General features: G+C 37.9%; 3 long non-coding RNA genes across 11 annotated transcripts; 2 read left to right on the top strand and 1 right to left on the bottom strand.

Moving 5' to 3' along the window:
- Positions 1-547: 547 nt before the first annotated feature.
- LOC136240743 (uncharacterized) lies at positions 548-2,594 on the top strand. The gene is made up of 3 exons (XR_010693952.1): positions 548-1,511; positions 1,601-1,766; positions 2,522-2,594. It is a non-coding gene; the product is annotated as an uncharacterized lncRNA (long non-coding RNA).
- Positions 2,595-2,928: 334 nt separating this feature from the next.
- Positions 2,929-5,665, top strand: LOC136241140 (uncharacterized). Its single transcript, XR_010694187.1, has 5 exons — positions 2,929-3,042; positions 3,098-3,164; positions 3,220-3,334; positions 5,435-5,492; positions 5,551-5,665. It is a non-coding gene; the product is annotated as an uncharacterized lncRNA (long non-coding RNA).
- Positions 5,666-6,644: 979 nt separating this feature from the next.
- On the bottom strand, positions 6,645-13,111 carry LOC136241064 (uncharacterized). 9 transcript variants are annotated; one of them, XR_010694136.1, is made up of 8 exons: positions 13,040-13,111; positions 12,915-13,007; positions 10,854-11,257; positions 9,618-9,699; positions 9,495-9,561; positions 9,327-9,444; positions 7,068-7,856; positions 6,645-7,009 (listed from the first exon to the last, which is right to left on the bottom strand). It is a non-coding gene; the product is annotated as an uncharacterized lncRNA (long non-coding RNA). The 9 variants fall into 9 exon arrangements; XR_010694137.1 differs by having other exon boundaries at positions 7,068-7,133; positions 7,783-7,856; positions 12,915-13,105; XR_010694138.1 differs by having other exon boundaries at positions 7,068-7,133; positions 7,783-7,844; positions 12,915-13,105.
- Positions 13,112-13,835: the final 724 nt, after the last annotated feature.

The raw sequence follows: 13,835 nt of genomic DNA, 5'->3' as shown, positions 1-13,835 counted from the left end.
CGTGCACTGTGATGACCAACCTAGTATCGTACGTTAAAATGAGAAATACTCATTATTATTATTTTATTATTATTATTATCAATTTTTCCAAAGATGGGTAACACAAAAGGCAATACTGCCTGTACTAGTCTCGCGTAGCCAGACCACTATTTCTCCCCACGGCGCTTATCGATTAGAAATTATAAGCGCCTGCTCGAAATAGTAATCGATAAGCGCCGTGGGGAGAAATAGTGGTCTGGCTACGCGAGACTATGCCTGTACAAGGTGATCCCCAACACAGAACATACATTCACATGTACAATTACACACAAACAAATACAAAAGGAACATGAACTACTTAATAATTACAAAATCAATAAACCTAATTACAAAAAAAGATAATGTTTTAACCTAGTCTTAAAACTGCCAGCAGTCCTTTGAGATAAAATTTCAAAAGGAATTGAGTTCCAAAGAAAAGGTGTGGTCACAAAAAATGAGTGCCGAAATGCGTTGATAGTTGACGACGCAAGATTTAATGTCAAAGTATGTGAAATGTGCCTTTAAATGCTCATAAACACCGGGAGCTGTAGTGTAACGTGAAGAGTAGAATAGTATACTAGTCTAGGTTACTTATCCAGCACTGGTCTTACTACTTTCTGCGAGACTTTCTTGTCGAGCTTCTCACTAGTGGCTGAAATCACTGAGGCTGATTCTCTGGTTAGCTGATGCATAATAACTTTCATCCCTAGACCAGAACACTCGGGCTGGTTTCCAATGACATCGAGTTTGCCAGGGAGGCTGATAGTCCAGCATCTGGTCCTCCTGCAGACAGTTGATAGTACATAAGTTAACCCATTTTTATGTTATCGTGTGTGCTAGTGTCAGATACTGTATGTATAGAGCCCAGATAACACGGGGAGGGGGGCACGTGGCATGAAGGATCCAGGTTTGATGTTTGCCCAGTTGCTGTTGTTAAGTAACAGTGGCAAAGCCAGCCAACATGAAAACCTAGTTTAGTTATCCTATGCCACTGCTACCAATGGTAAACATGCATGCAAGTGTTAAATGGGTAAGCAAATCTCCACTGTCGATGTCTCATCTAACGGGTGAGGCCCAGGTGGGATGACAGGCCATACTTAATCCTGTGAGACGTATATACCTGTGCTGACTCAATAGCACTTCATGACTGGCCATGGTCGAGTGATTCACCAGGTAGTGTATCAATGGCAGCTGAAGGCTGAGGGCTTTATGTGTGTGTATGTGTGTGTGTACGTACCCAGCTGTTAAATGGGGACCTGCATGGTGACCTGGGAAAGCAGCCTACCCATTTGTATATAGGTACTTGGTGTTTACTGAGAATCAAATACCCATCTCAAATAATAGGTGAAGTTCAGTTGGAATTTTGGGTACCCAGACCTTCACTCATGACACATGGCACAGCCTCCTGCAGGATCTAGTCCTGCTCCAGAAGATTTGGCTGCACTGACTCAGCATCTCAGTAGTGCACAAATGTCCCAGTGCTGGTTCACTGGGTAGGCATGATTGTGTATACAGTAGCTGAAGACTTTGCTTTTTGTGTGGATGTGGTGTGGGTGTACACTGCTTTACATTTTTTCATCAGGTCTATTAATGATCCAGGCCCCACTATCGTCCTAGAGGTTTGTCTGTCTCTCTGGAGGTTGCTCATCTGGACTAAATAGACAGTGTTGTAATTAGAGTTGGATTATTCAGGCCTGGTGGGTGGACTCCATGGGGGTCAGGAGGACTGATGGACAGGTGGCGAAGAGGTGTGCGTGTTGTGTGTTGTGGTTGTGGTGCGTGTGTGTGTGTGCACATGTGTGTGCATGAGTGCGTGCGTGTGTGTGAATGAGTGAATGAGTGAGTGTGAGAGAGACAAGATTTGGCAAATTGGTTTATCAAGCATTTGGTTACTATAGTAATGTAACACACACACATACAAAACAAATAATTATTAGCTACCATTTTCATGGTCACATCATTAACCCATGATACCTGCACACTATACATGTACAACACATCATATATGCAAAACCTCAGGTGCCCACAATGCTCCATTTCATGGTTGACAAGTAAACACCCAAATTCCCACCCGGTGCTCTCGAGATATATAACACACACAGACAATTCAAATTTGCTTCTTTGTAGCTAGCTTTAGCCAAACTGGTAATTCTTCACTGTAATGCTATTGTGTAGTGGTTAATTACAGTTTCCCAGAATGCTGGCTCTCTGTACTATTTGGGATATTTCCAAAGTTATGTCCTTGCTGTGCGTTATTACTTAAGTGCTGGATAATAAATAAACAGATGTGGGTACTCAGATAGATCCAGCAGTGCAGCACACTTGACAGAGAGTTCTGGGGTGGTGGCAACTTATACTGTAGTCACTCTTTTCAATTCACAATGTGTTAAAACACAAAAATTCACTGTTCCATTTTCATGATGTCACATGTAGCTATAGATACAACTGATTGGAATCATAATGGTATTTTCACAAACCATAATATTAACATTTTTTTTGTAAGTCATGGAAATACATCCTGTGGAAACCAAGCCATTATAAAAAAAGGCAAAGAGCAAGGGCATTTGATCTATGTTCAGTGGCGGATCTAGGAATTTATAAAGGGGGTTTCCAGTTTAGAAGGTGGAGATATATATTGACATGAGATACGCAAACGTTTGCACTACATCGTCTGGTTTGGTAAGGTGAGACCAAAAAAAAAAAAAAAAAAAAAGGTCACAGCCTAGTAATAGTACATAAAATATATTAAAAACTTCCTACACACTACTTTAGTAGCTATTGTGACTGCTCTAATTACAGTATCTCGATCGAGACGCACGCCGCGATAATTAAAACATTTAATTGTTACGCAATCATTTTTCAAAGGGGGTTTCCGTGGAAACCAATGAAACCCCCCTGGATCCGCCACTGATGTTGACCAGGGAAAATAATCTGCATTTACAGATTATGAGTTTAGTTAGCAGCAACCCTTCATTATGGTGTGACTCAGTGTTTCATATCATCACCAAGTGTGAGCTCTGTAAGGTGGGTGTGGTGAAGATTGTTGCTATAGTAACCATTATATACTGAATTTGCACAGCTTGCAACTGGACGGTATGTGACATTCACTTTATAGTGCAGCGCCTTGTTTACAGTGACTGCTCCAGGTAGACAAACAAGGTGTATTCACAGTGATTTTGTTTTTTTTTTATATATATATAGTCCAAGGAATGTGAAGAAGTCTAACAATTAATTGGTTCCCTCAGCAATATGAGATTGGTGATCATGCAGTAATGCATGTAGAGTAGTACATCCTGTGGAAAGTTCTATTTAGTTGGTGAGCCATTCACAAAGTGTACATGTTAATGTGGTGTGTTAAAAAGCTTTCATTAAAATAATGCGTAACGTAATCGTGGGGCTAGGGATCAATTGTTTTAATGGTTTTACATTTTTAAAATGAAATCTCTTAATCATGAAAATTATATTCTATTTAATCAAAATAGTAGGCTCAGTACTAATCAAATCTTTTGTGTATCCTTCAAAAAATGTTCACGAAAGTTTAACAAACTAAAGTTTGACCTCAAGATACATTGAGCATGAACTCTGATTCATCAGGTGTTCACGACAGGTTCTGTTAGTAATTGTGAGCAGCATGGACTAAATGTACATGTGCACATTCCACTGAGCATAGCACTAGTTGATTGCAAATGTTCATCTCTTTGTCAACCCTGGCCCCTTGTGGGGTGTGCTGTGTACCATGCCATAGCAGTTTAATTTGAGTGTAGCACACGTAACAAGCAAGACTATGCAAATCAGTGTTTATGATTATGTCATATAGTCAATGTTTACATTACGAATGTGTATTATGTCAAACACCAGAATAATCTGCCTGATGGAGCCACCTGTCATGTTTATGTGTAAAAATTTGAGATTGTTACCATAGCAACATACCTTTCACAATTTAACCCAGTGTATTGTACATGGAAGTATATTATATTTGCCTTTTGGAGAGCATATAGTGTGTATATGTATGTATGTATGTACGTACCTTTCAGAAAAGAAAAAAAGTTGTCATACAAGTACATAGAGTGTAGTATAATAGGATGGCCATTCATAAAAGCTGACGTCACCAGTTTTACTTCTGTTCTGTTGTGTCTGACCCTAGTACTACATATGTACCTCTGCACACTTTTATATTGCATTATTGACAGTGTATCATAGGCGGTGGAGACGGGAGTCCATGCCACTTTTATGGGACACTGTTTTCTAGGAAGATCGAGTTACTCTAATAGAACAGTCAGGATCTGGTTACTCTAATAGAGCAGTCATGCTATTCAGAGAAGCAGTGTACCAAGCTACTAAGCTACGTATGTGTAGTTATAAATAAGGAGATATAATTGGTGGAGAGTAGCTATTGTCAGCAGGCAGTGACCTTTTTTTTTGGTATTCAACTTAAGCTGCGCTTGCCCCCTCACTCTTTGGCCTGCTCCACCGCCCTGCAGTGTATGCTTGACTGTATTGTAATAATGTGGCAGGGATAAAAGTTTCTTGCTATACACAATTATTAGTGATATGTGATATTGATATATTGTGATAAAACTTTTTATATCGTGATATAAGCCGAGGTATAGGTTTTAGAGAAAATGTACCCAAGATGTCATTGTACACTGTACTTTTTTTTTATAAAAGAGCTTGCAATGTTGTATGCTGGTCATGTACCATGTTGTATTGTACTTCTAGTATATACATCAGTGCTACAAGTGTCATCAGTGTAAATACACAAGCTGAATGATGAGTTGTATATCATGATATATTATTGTATCGTGATATGCTGTGTGCAATAATCGTGATAGGAAAATATCCTATATCACACACACCACTAACATGTATACTAAGACACTGGAAGCTAGCATCTTTGAAGTATAAACACCTGAAGTGGTGGCATTATAATGATGCAGTAGTAAGTTGAGGTTTCTATTGCATCATTCAAACTTGTGTTTAAAATTATTATACTACTGAAGCTTTCATTGTGTCGCTATCTTAGGAATGGTGGGTGAAATTTGTTAGCCACAACTTTCTTAGTGCCACTTGACCAGTAATGAGACTCTGGACATCAAAGCAAACTCTGGATGCCATTTTCTAACATAAATTGTTCTCCTTTGTGGCCAATACCTTTAATGTGTATTTTTCTTTGACTCTGTCCTAGCACACGTTGCATCTTTGTACATAGCTCAATGTTAATGGGTTAAACATGTAGTACACGCTTACATACGTAGATGTGATTTAACAATGAAAATAATAATTATACCAACTGTCAGCTAACTATGTAGTGGTTACTAGTAATTGTTGTGAGGTAGCACTACTCTAATTGGATTGAGCTACTGCCATGTACACTTTATTCAATTTCTGATTATATACATATTTCTTTTCCATACAGTGTGTTTTTGTGACAAAACTGAAACACTCCAACTTATGGAAGTACTGCATTTATCTTGGTGAGCTGGTACAAAACATATACAGACATGTAGTGTACCGTGATTGTATATTTTGCAGGTTTTACCCAGTTATGAGTTGCCAGGACTGTAAAATACAATACATTTTTCATTGGCGTATAATATCATTTTATTTGTTTATGTTATGTGAACAAAGAATAATGCTTTCTTCATCATTATAAGCAATCTGAAGGAATGGGGTGATGTTTGGAACATGTATTAACATATACGTAGGAATTCTCCTAACGCTAGACCACATATAACTCAGTGAGACCATATACAAGCCTGTACATATTTTGCAACCCTAGCGTGTGTTATAGTACATGTAATGTATTATATGGCCAAATGATCTTGCTGCTGCATATTACTGTATTATTTGTACATGCAAACACGTAAAAGATGTTGCTTTCAGCATGCAGACATGATCTGAAACATTGCTATACATATTACTAGCCAAAAAATAGCTATAGATTTATATGAATGTCAAAACTTGTTGTAATCAAATACTCTCTAATAATAAATACACTATATTACATACACATGTATATGTAGCTAGTCACATTACAAATATGGCAAAAATCTTTACAACATAATTATATAGTGACTGGATTTGCAAAAAGATACCTTTAATTTGACCTATTTTGTTAACTTTAAAGCTTCATAACTTTAAATCAAGCTAAAGTATCAGACTGCATTTTGAAACCAAGAACAAGTTAATCAGTATAAAGAGACAAATATCATTTTGTTTGCTGATCCTGTAAAATGTGTGGAAAAGGTACCTTTTTGCAAATCCAGTCATGCCCGTTCTTGATAATATTTGTGCCAATATACTATGCTATGTACATGCACTGATCAAGACCCTCAGATTTAAGTTATATAAACATTTCTTTCTGTTGTGCTTTCTGCTCCGTTTTAGAAGTAATTACTAAGATTGGTGCTGCATGTGTTTTTGTCGGTAAAGTGTACATACCAAATTATAGAGAAAATACATTCCTACATGAATGTTACTAGTAATTAAGCTACAAACTGCACTGTACATCCACCCCTTACAATTGCCGCCTCACCATTTCCAACTAACCCAATACAAAGTCAAAATAATTATAGTAAATGCAAACATAAAAAAATCAAACACAAAATAATGTACACGGGTTCAAACCTCCACAGCTTCATAATATATACTGGTATGTAAATCCAGCTGCAAGGCCATCCAATTCTCCTTGTATATAGCAGCTGCTTTGGACATAATTTTAGTACATTTGTATTCTATGCAGCTGTTTAGGACCTGCATTGCAACTGAAGCATTATGTTTATCAGTGTATACTGACTGATTATACATTAATGATTGATGACTTTAGCAAATCAAAGCTTTGAACTTTTGGAAGATTTACCACAAGAAGCTTTGTTTGGTAAAATTTTACTCTCAATATATAGCAAATAATTTTACACATTATCTTCATAGTTGTCATAATACACAATATGAAAAGTTTAACAGTCTGTCACACTCCCTTTGCGCATTCTCTCTATATGGGAAAAATTATTCATTTATAATTTAATACAGTTTGAATTATTACAGCTTACCAAGGTGACTTCTGTAAGTACTGTAGGTGTTGACTGCTTCTGAGCTTGTCACCAAACTAGATTAAACTGCAAGGAAACAAGGAAAGCAATGTACTTTGACTAGAGGCATTTTCAGAAGATTTCTACAAGTACTTTAAAACACAGAAATAAGAGGTTTTGAAAAGTGACATGTATGGTTATAATTATGAAACCATAACACATAGTTAATTGTTAGCAACTAAAATATTACTCGATTCGCTTTTACAACGAAACCACATACTAGAAAATCTAAACACAATTAGACAGTATCTGGCCTACTGTTATGTTGACCCAATTAAACTATGTACGTCTGGACTTACGTACATTATGCAAGTGAATTACATTCCTGATGTATTAAATATTACAATCTAGTCAAACATATACACTGTCTGGGTCAGACACAACAAAATAGAAGTAAAACTATCCTGACTGGCAATCCTGACTCCATTATGTTTACTCTTTTCTGAATTTTGAAAGGTAAATGTACGTATGTATTTACAAAATATGTTTCCAAATGCAAAATACATACTTACATGCACAATTCATTTGTAAAAGGATAGGTTGTAACATGTTGCTATGGTAACAATGCTACGGTAATAATGCTACACATATAAATCAACAATTTACATGAGCCCTTAGCATCCCTTCCCACCAGATGTCACACATTAAGAAGAACGTAACTGTTGATATGATTCACCTTTGAATTTAGAACTTGATGTGCAAGATTCCCATTGCTTGGTATCTTCCAATGTAAAGTCACTATTTATGTTTCTTGTTAAAACATACCATGAATAAAAATTAACCCAGTCAACATTAAGCCAAAAAGAATCTTACTTCAGTACTACTGCATATACATTAATAACACAAAATACACATATGGAACTTTAGTGTTGCCACATCTGACTGACACAATTGGAAAACACTGATTTCCATAGTCTTGCTCACAACATATGCTACATTCAAAATAAACTATTGTGGCATGAAAGATAGCACACACCTACATGGTTACTGGTATGCACATCACTCAAAGCCCCCGCATTCACAAACTTATTGAGATGCATTGTGATTAAAATTTTTTACAATAAGTACCATCCTTAGCATACATGCCACATCATGCATGAATGTGGACAGTACGTCACTCTTTAAATTTATCAAAGTCCTGGCACATGTGATGCTACAATTATAAAGAGCATGAATCAAGCAACCCTAGCTCTGCAATGGTAAGACTCTGCAATGTATATAATAACTCCTACACATGTCGGGTATGCAGGCTGTGCCTCTACCCTGTACCTTAATCATATATAACACCAAGGTATTAATAAAGACATGACACTATTAATTTTGATGCCTGAAAGCAGAAAATGCAATAGCAAAACTCAATACAATATTATAGTTGCATACCAGAGAAATTAGAATCATAGTAAATTGTGTGTCTTCAGAGTAAAGTAGGAGTACCTGAGTTCAAATATTTTCCTTGCTACATTCTAACCACTTTTCACCAATTATCTACACTTAAGGTTTTTTCATATTTCATACATTTCACAAACATAATATGTGACTGGGCCTGCGATAATAGGGCATGTGGGCACATGATTTTTGCCTACTTTTTCACACTTTCATCACTCATAACATTTTGTACCATTATGCTATGGTATTGCAATTTTCAGCGCTTAGTAAGCATTTACTTGGCATCATGATGCAAGTTACAGAATGGAAATATACATTTCCAATGCTGAGATATGACCTGTAGAGTGATGGGGTGTAGTTTGTGCCCACATGCCCTGTTTTTGCAGGCCTGGTCACATATTATACACATTAATATCTACTACCAATACCAAAAAAAAATGCAGCAGGGTGACAAAGAGATGAACATTTGCAATCAACTAGTGTTATGCTCAGTGGAATATGCACATGTACATTTAGTCCATGTTGCTCACAATTACTAGCAGAACCTGTCAGGAACACCTGATGAATCAGAGTTCATGCTCAATGTATCTTGAGGTCAAACTTTAGTTTGTTAAACTTTTGTGAACATTTTTTGAAGGATACACAGATTTGATTAGTACTGAGCCTACTATTTTGATTAAAATAGAACATAATTTTCATGATTAAGAGATTTCATTTTAAAAATGTAAAACCATTAAAACAATTGATCCCTAGCCTCACGATTACGTTACGCATTATTTTAATGAAAGCTTTTTAACACACCACATTAACACGTACACTTTGTGAATGGCTCACCAACTAAATAGAACTTTCCACAGGATGTACTACTCTACATACATTACTGCATGATCACCAATTTCATATTGCTGAGGGAACCAATTAATTGTTAGACTTCTTCACATTCCTTGGACAACTATATAGAAAAAAAAACAAAATCACTGTGAATACACCTTGTTTGTTTACCTGGAGCAGTCACTGTAAACTAGGCGCTGCACTATAAAGTGAATGTCACATACCGTTCAGTTGAAAGCTGTGCAAATTCAGTATATAATGGTTACTATAGCAACAATCTTTCACCACACCCACCTTACAGAGCTCACACTTGGTGATGATATGAAACACTGAGTCACACCATAATGAAGGGTTGCTGCTAACTAAACTCTGGTTACTATAGTAATGTAACACACACACATACAAAACAAATAATTATTAGCTACCATTTTCATGGTCGCATCATTAACCCATGATACCTGCACACTATACAGGTACAACACATCATATATGCAAAACCTCAGGTGCCCACAATGCTCCATTTCATGGTTGACAAGTAAACACCCAAATTCCCACCGGGTGCTCTCCAGATATATAACACACACAGACAATTCAAATTTGCTTCTTTTGTAGCTAGCTTTAGCCAAACTGGTAATTCTTCACTGTAATGCTATTGCGTAGTGGTTAATTACAGTTTCCCAGAATGCTGGCTCTCTGTACTATTTGGGATATTTCCAAAGTTATGTCCTTGCTGTGCGTTGTTACTTAAGTGCTGGATAATAAATAAACAGATGTGGGTACTCAGATAGATCCAGCAGTGCAGCACACTTGACAGAGAGTTCTGGGGTGGTGGCAACTTATACTGTAGTCACTCTTTTCAATTCACAATGTGTTAAAACACAAAAATTCACTGTTCCATTTTCATGATGTCACATGTAGCTATAGATACAACTGATTGGAATCATAATGGTATTTTCATAAACCATAATATTAACATTTTTTTTGTAAGTCATGGAAATACATCCTGTGGAAACCAAGCCATTATAAAAAAGGCAAAGACCAGGGAAAATAATCTGCATTTACAGATTATAGCAATTTCAGTTGAACTCCTCTGTCATTCAACGAAACGAAACAACAGTAGTAGTTGAGTTTGGATCTTCACATTATATTGCAAGACCAATGATTTGACTTCAATGCCACCTCATCACTGTCCCACTTGCACTCTCTTCTCTCACAGGTTGATATATATATATAATACACACTACACTGCAACTACACGCATACCACATACTGTAAATGGCAACGGTTTGGTGGGACTGAATGACGTTAGCAAATTTGGCAATTGACAACTTAGCTATTGTATACCATCTGATATTGGCTATATAGCAAATGTGCTAAACTTTTATCCACCAAATTAAATGCTTGATAAACCAATTTGCCAAATCTTGTCTCTCTCACACTCACTCATTCACACACACACGCACGCACGCACGTACACTCACACATGCACATACACACACACAACACAACCACAACACACAACACACACACCTCTTCGCCACCTGTCCATCAGTCCTCCTGACCCCCATGGAGTCCACCCACCAGGCCTGAATAATCCAACTCTAATTACAACACTGTCTATTTAGTCCAGATGAGCAACCTCCAGAGAGACAGACAAACCTCTAGGACGATAGTGGGGCCTGGATCATTAATAGACCTGGTGAAAAAATGTAAAGCAGTGTACACCCACACCACACCCACACAAAAAGCAAAGTCTTCAGCTACTGTATACACAATCATGCCTACCCAGTGAACCAGCACTGGGACATCTGTGCACTACTGAGATGCTGAGTCAGTGCAGCCAAATCTTCTGGAGCAGGACTAGATCCTGCAGGAGGCTGTGTCATGTGTCATGAGTGAAGGTCTGGGTACCCAAAGTTCCAACTGAACTTCACCTATTATTTGAGATGGGTATTTGATTCTCAGTAAACACCAAGTACCTACATACAAATGGGTGGGCTGCTTTCCCAGGTCACCATGCAGGTCCCCATTTAACAGCTGGGTACGTACACACACACATACAAACACAAAAAGCCTTCAGCCGCCATTGATACATTACCTGGTGAATCACTGGACCATGGCCAGTATTGAGTCAGCACAGGTATATACGTCTCACAGGATTAGGCCACACCAAGTCAAACCTTAGTTTCTGGTCACCCGCCCGCATGGAAAACTGGAACCCCAGTTTATGAGGACTATTATTAATATTACAGGCGCTTAAGTGTACGTGACCAAGGACAGTGATTTTTAAACACTGCAAAAGATCGAGATACTCTAATAGAGCAGTCACACTACCCTTAACTTTAATACTAGAATAGACAGATACTACTATAACGTTTTTGACTTGTCCTTGATTAGCTATATAGCTATTAGTAATGCTTCTGTTGCCAGTAAGTAACTTCAGTACAGTATGTATGTAGCATTGATCACTAGCCTAATGATCAGATATACCATAGCTTAAACTTTCCTAACAATTCAGATGTGGTCCTCTAATGATTAATCTAGTAACTCTTCTAGTGGATCTAAACTTGGACTTCCTTATCACTGATCACTGATATACTGACTAGAAATCCGGTAACATTTGGTGAGCTCAAACTTCAACTTTTCCATGATTAAATAATTGCAAGTATGGTCCTAAATTAACAAGTGCATGGCATCCCTTAGTTAAAACATTAACTTAGCTTTCCCACATGATCACTGAAAAACACTAGCCTGGAGCACTCAACAACTCAACTCAAAACTTTGACAGCTACTTTACTGAAGGTTTACTGTATAGAAGGCTGGAAACACATGCATATATAGTTGACTAAGACTTCACATTTGAAAGAATTTCTGATGTGTTAATATAGTTTTGGATTATTATTAGCTAGCTAATAAATAATATTTCCTGACATAGCTAATGAAACATTTCATTTGTAAAGCAAAAGTAGCTACACGAACAGACCTTTCCTTAGTGTTAGCTACACATTGTTGTGCTCAGCAGTGTAGCTAGCCATCAACAATTTTCCTGGTGCACTTTGCAGAAGCATAATTAACTACTTATGCTATAAGAATGTTGGTTAAGCTTGGTTGTAAACTCAATATGAAATGGGTAAATTGAGCAAAATTAATAACATTACAGTATTACTGGTGCATATGTAAGAGTCTATGATAGTCCTGAAGTCCTGATCATCCGCCCGCCCGCATCCTTTTGTTGGCTAGGGAGTGACCAGAAACTAAGGTATGACTTGGAGTGGCCTTAAGTATATATGACCTGTCATCCCACCTGGGCCTCACCCGTTAGGTGAGACATCGACAGTGGAAATTTGCTTACCCATTTAACACTTGCATGCATGTTTACCATTGGTAGGCTATGGTAGCAGTGGCATAGGATAACTAAACTAGGTTTTCATGTTGGCTGGCTTTGCCACTGTTACTTAACAACAGCAACTGGGCAAGCATCAAACCTGGATCCTTCATGCCACGTGCCCCCCTCCCCGTGTTATCTGGGCTCTATACATACAGTATCTGACACTAGCACACGCATGATAACATAAAAATGGGTTAACTTACGTACTATCAACTGTCTGCAGGAGGACCAGATGCTGGACTATCAGCCTCCCTGGTAAACTCGATGTCATTGGAAACCAGCCCGAGTGTTCTGGTCTAGGGATGAAAGCTATTATGCATCAGCTAACCAGAGAATCAGCCTCAGTGATTTCAGCCACTAGTGAGAAGCTCGACAAGAAAGTCTCGCAGAAAGTAGTAGTATAGTGGAGGACCTGGCTTAAATTTGTATGCACTTAATTTAGGAGAGGATAACTCAACTGTTCTAGACTAATTTGACCCCAAGGAATAAGATGGGATATGTGCCAAATGCTCTATCCGGGGCGAAATGCCCCAAAATGGCCACGCCCTTTTTTTGGAAAACATATCACTGTATCTTCTAAAACATTGCTACTGTAGAGTTCCTGTGGAGCTCAAAATGTTTAGAATGGCCATATTTAGGGGGTAAATGAAGAATATAGAGTATATATAGATATATCATTGAGTTTAGCATTACAATAAAATGCAAACATGATTATAAATAATCTTATGTTTATTCAGTAATTGGGTTTTGGCAACTGTCACCTCCCTTACATTTACAGTACTTGCAGCACTTAATTCCAGCTACTCTGCAACAACACCCATTCTTGCGAGCACACTTGCCACATGTGCAGGGATCTGGCAGGCCTTCAGGTAATAGCAATCTCAGGTACCATTATATTTTCCCTTCTTTCAAAACCATAAGCCTCAGCATCCATGGTCAAAGTGGCATCTCTAAATGGTGCTTGAACCCACAGCTGCACTTGATAGTATGCTCTATGAATATGCTTCCTTGCATTGGTTGAGGTGCAAGCAGTTCTTGCAAAGTCCAACTTGAGGGCATTGCTATTGAATGCAGCAAGACATAGGTCATCAAATGTCTCCAGATCCGTTGTTGGTTTGAGACAT

The sequence above is a fragment of the Dysidea avara genome, chromosome 12 (genome assembly GCF_963678975.1).
Source record: "Dysidea avara chromosome 12, odDysAvar1.4, whole genome shotgun sequence".
NCBI classification, from domain to species: Eukaryota; Metazoa; Porifera; class Demospongiae; order Dictyoceratida; family Dysideidae; genus Dysidea; species Dysidea avara.
Note: the sequence above shows the minus strand (reverse complement) of the source record. Positions and strands in the feature narration are given on the sequence as shown.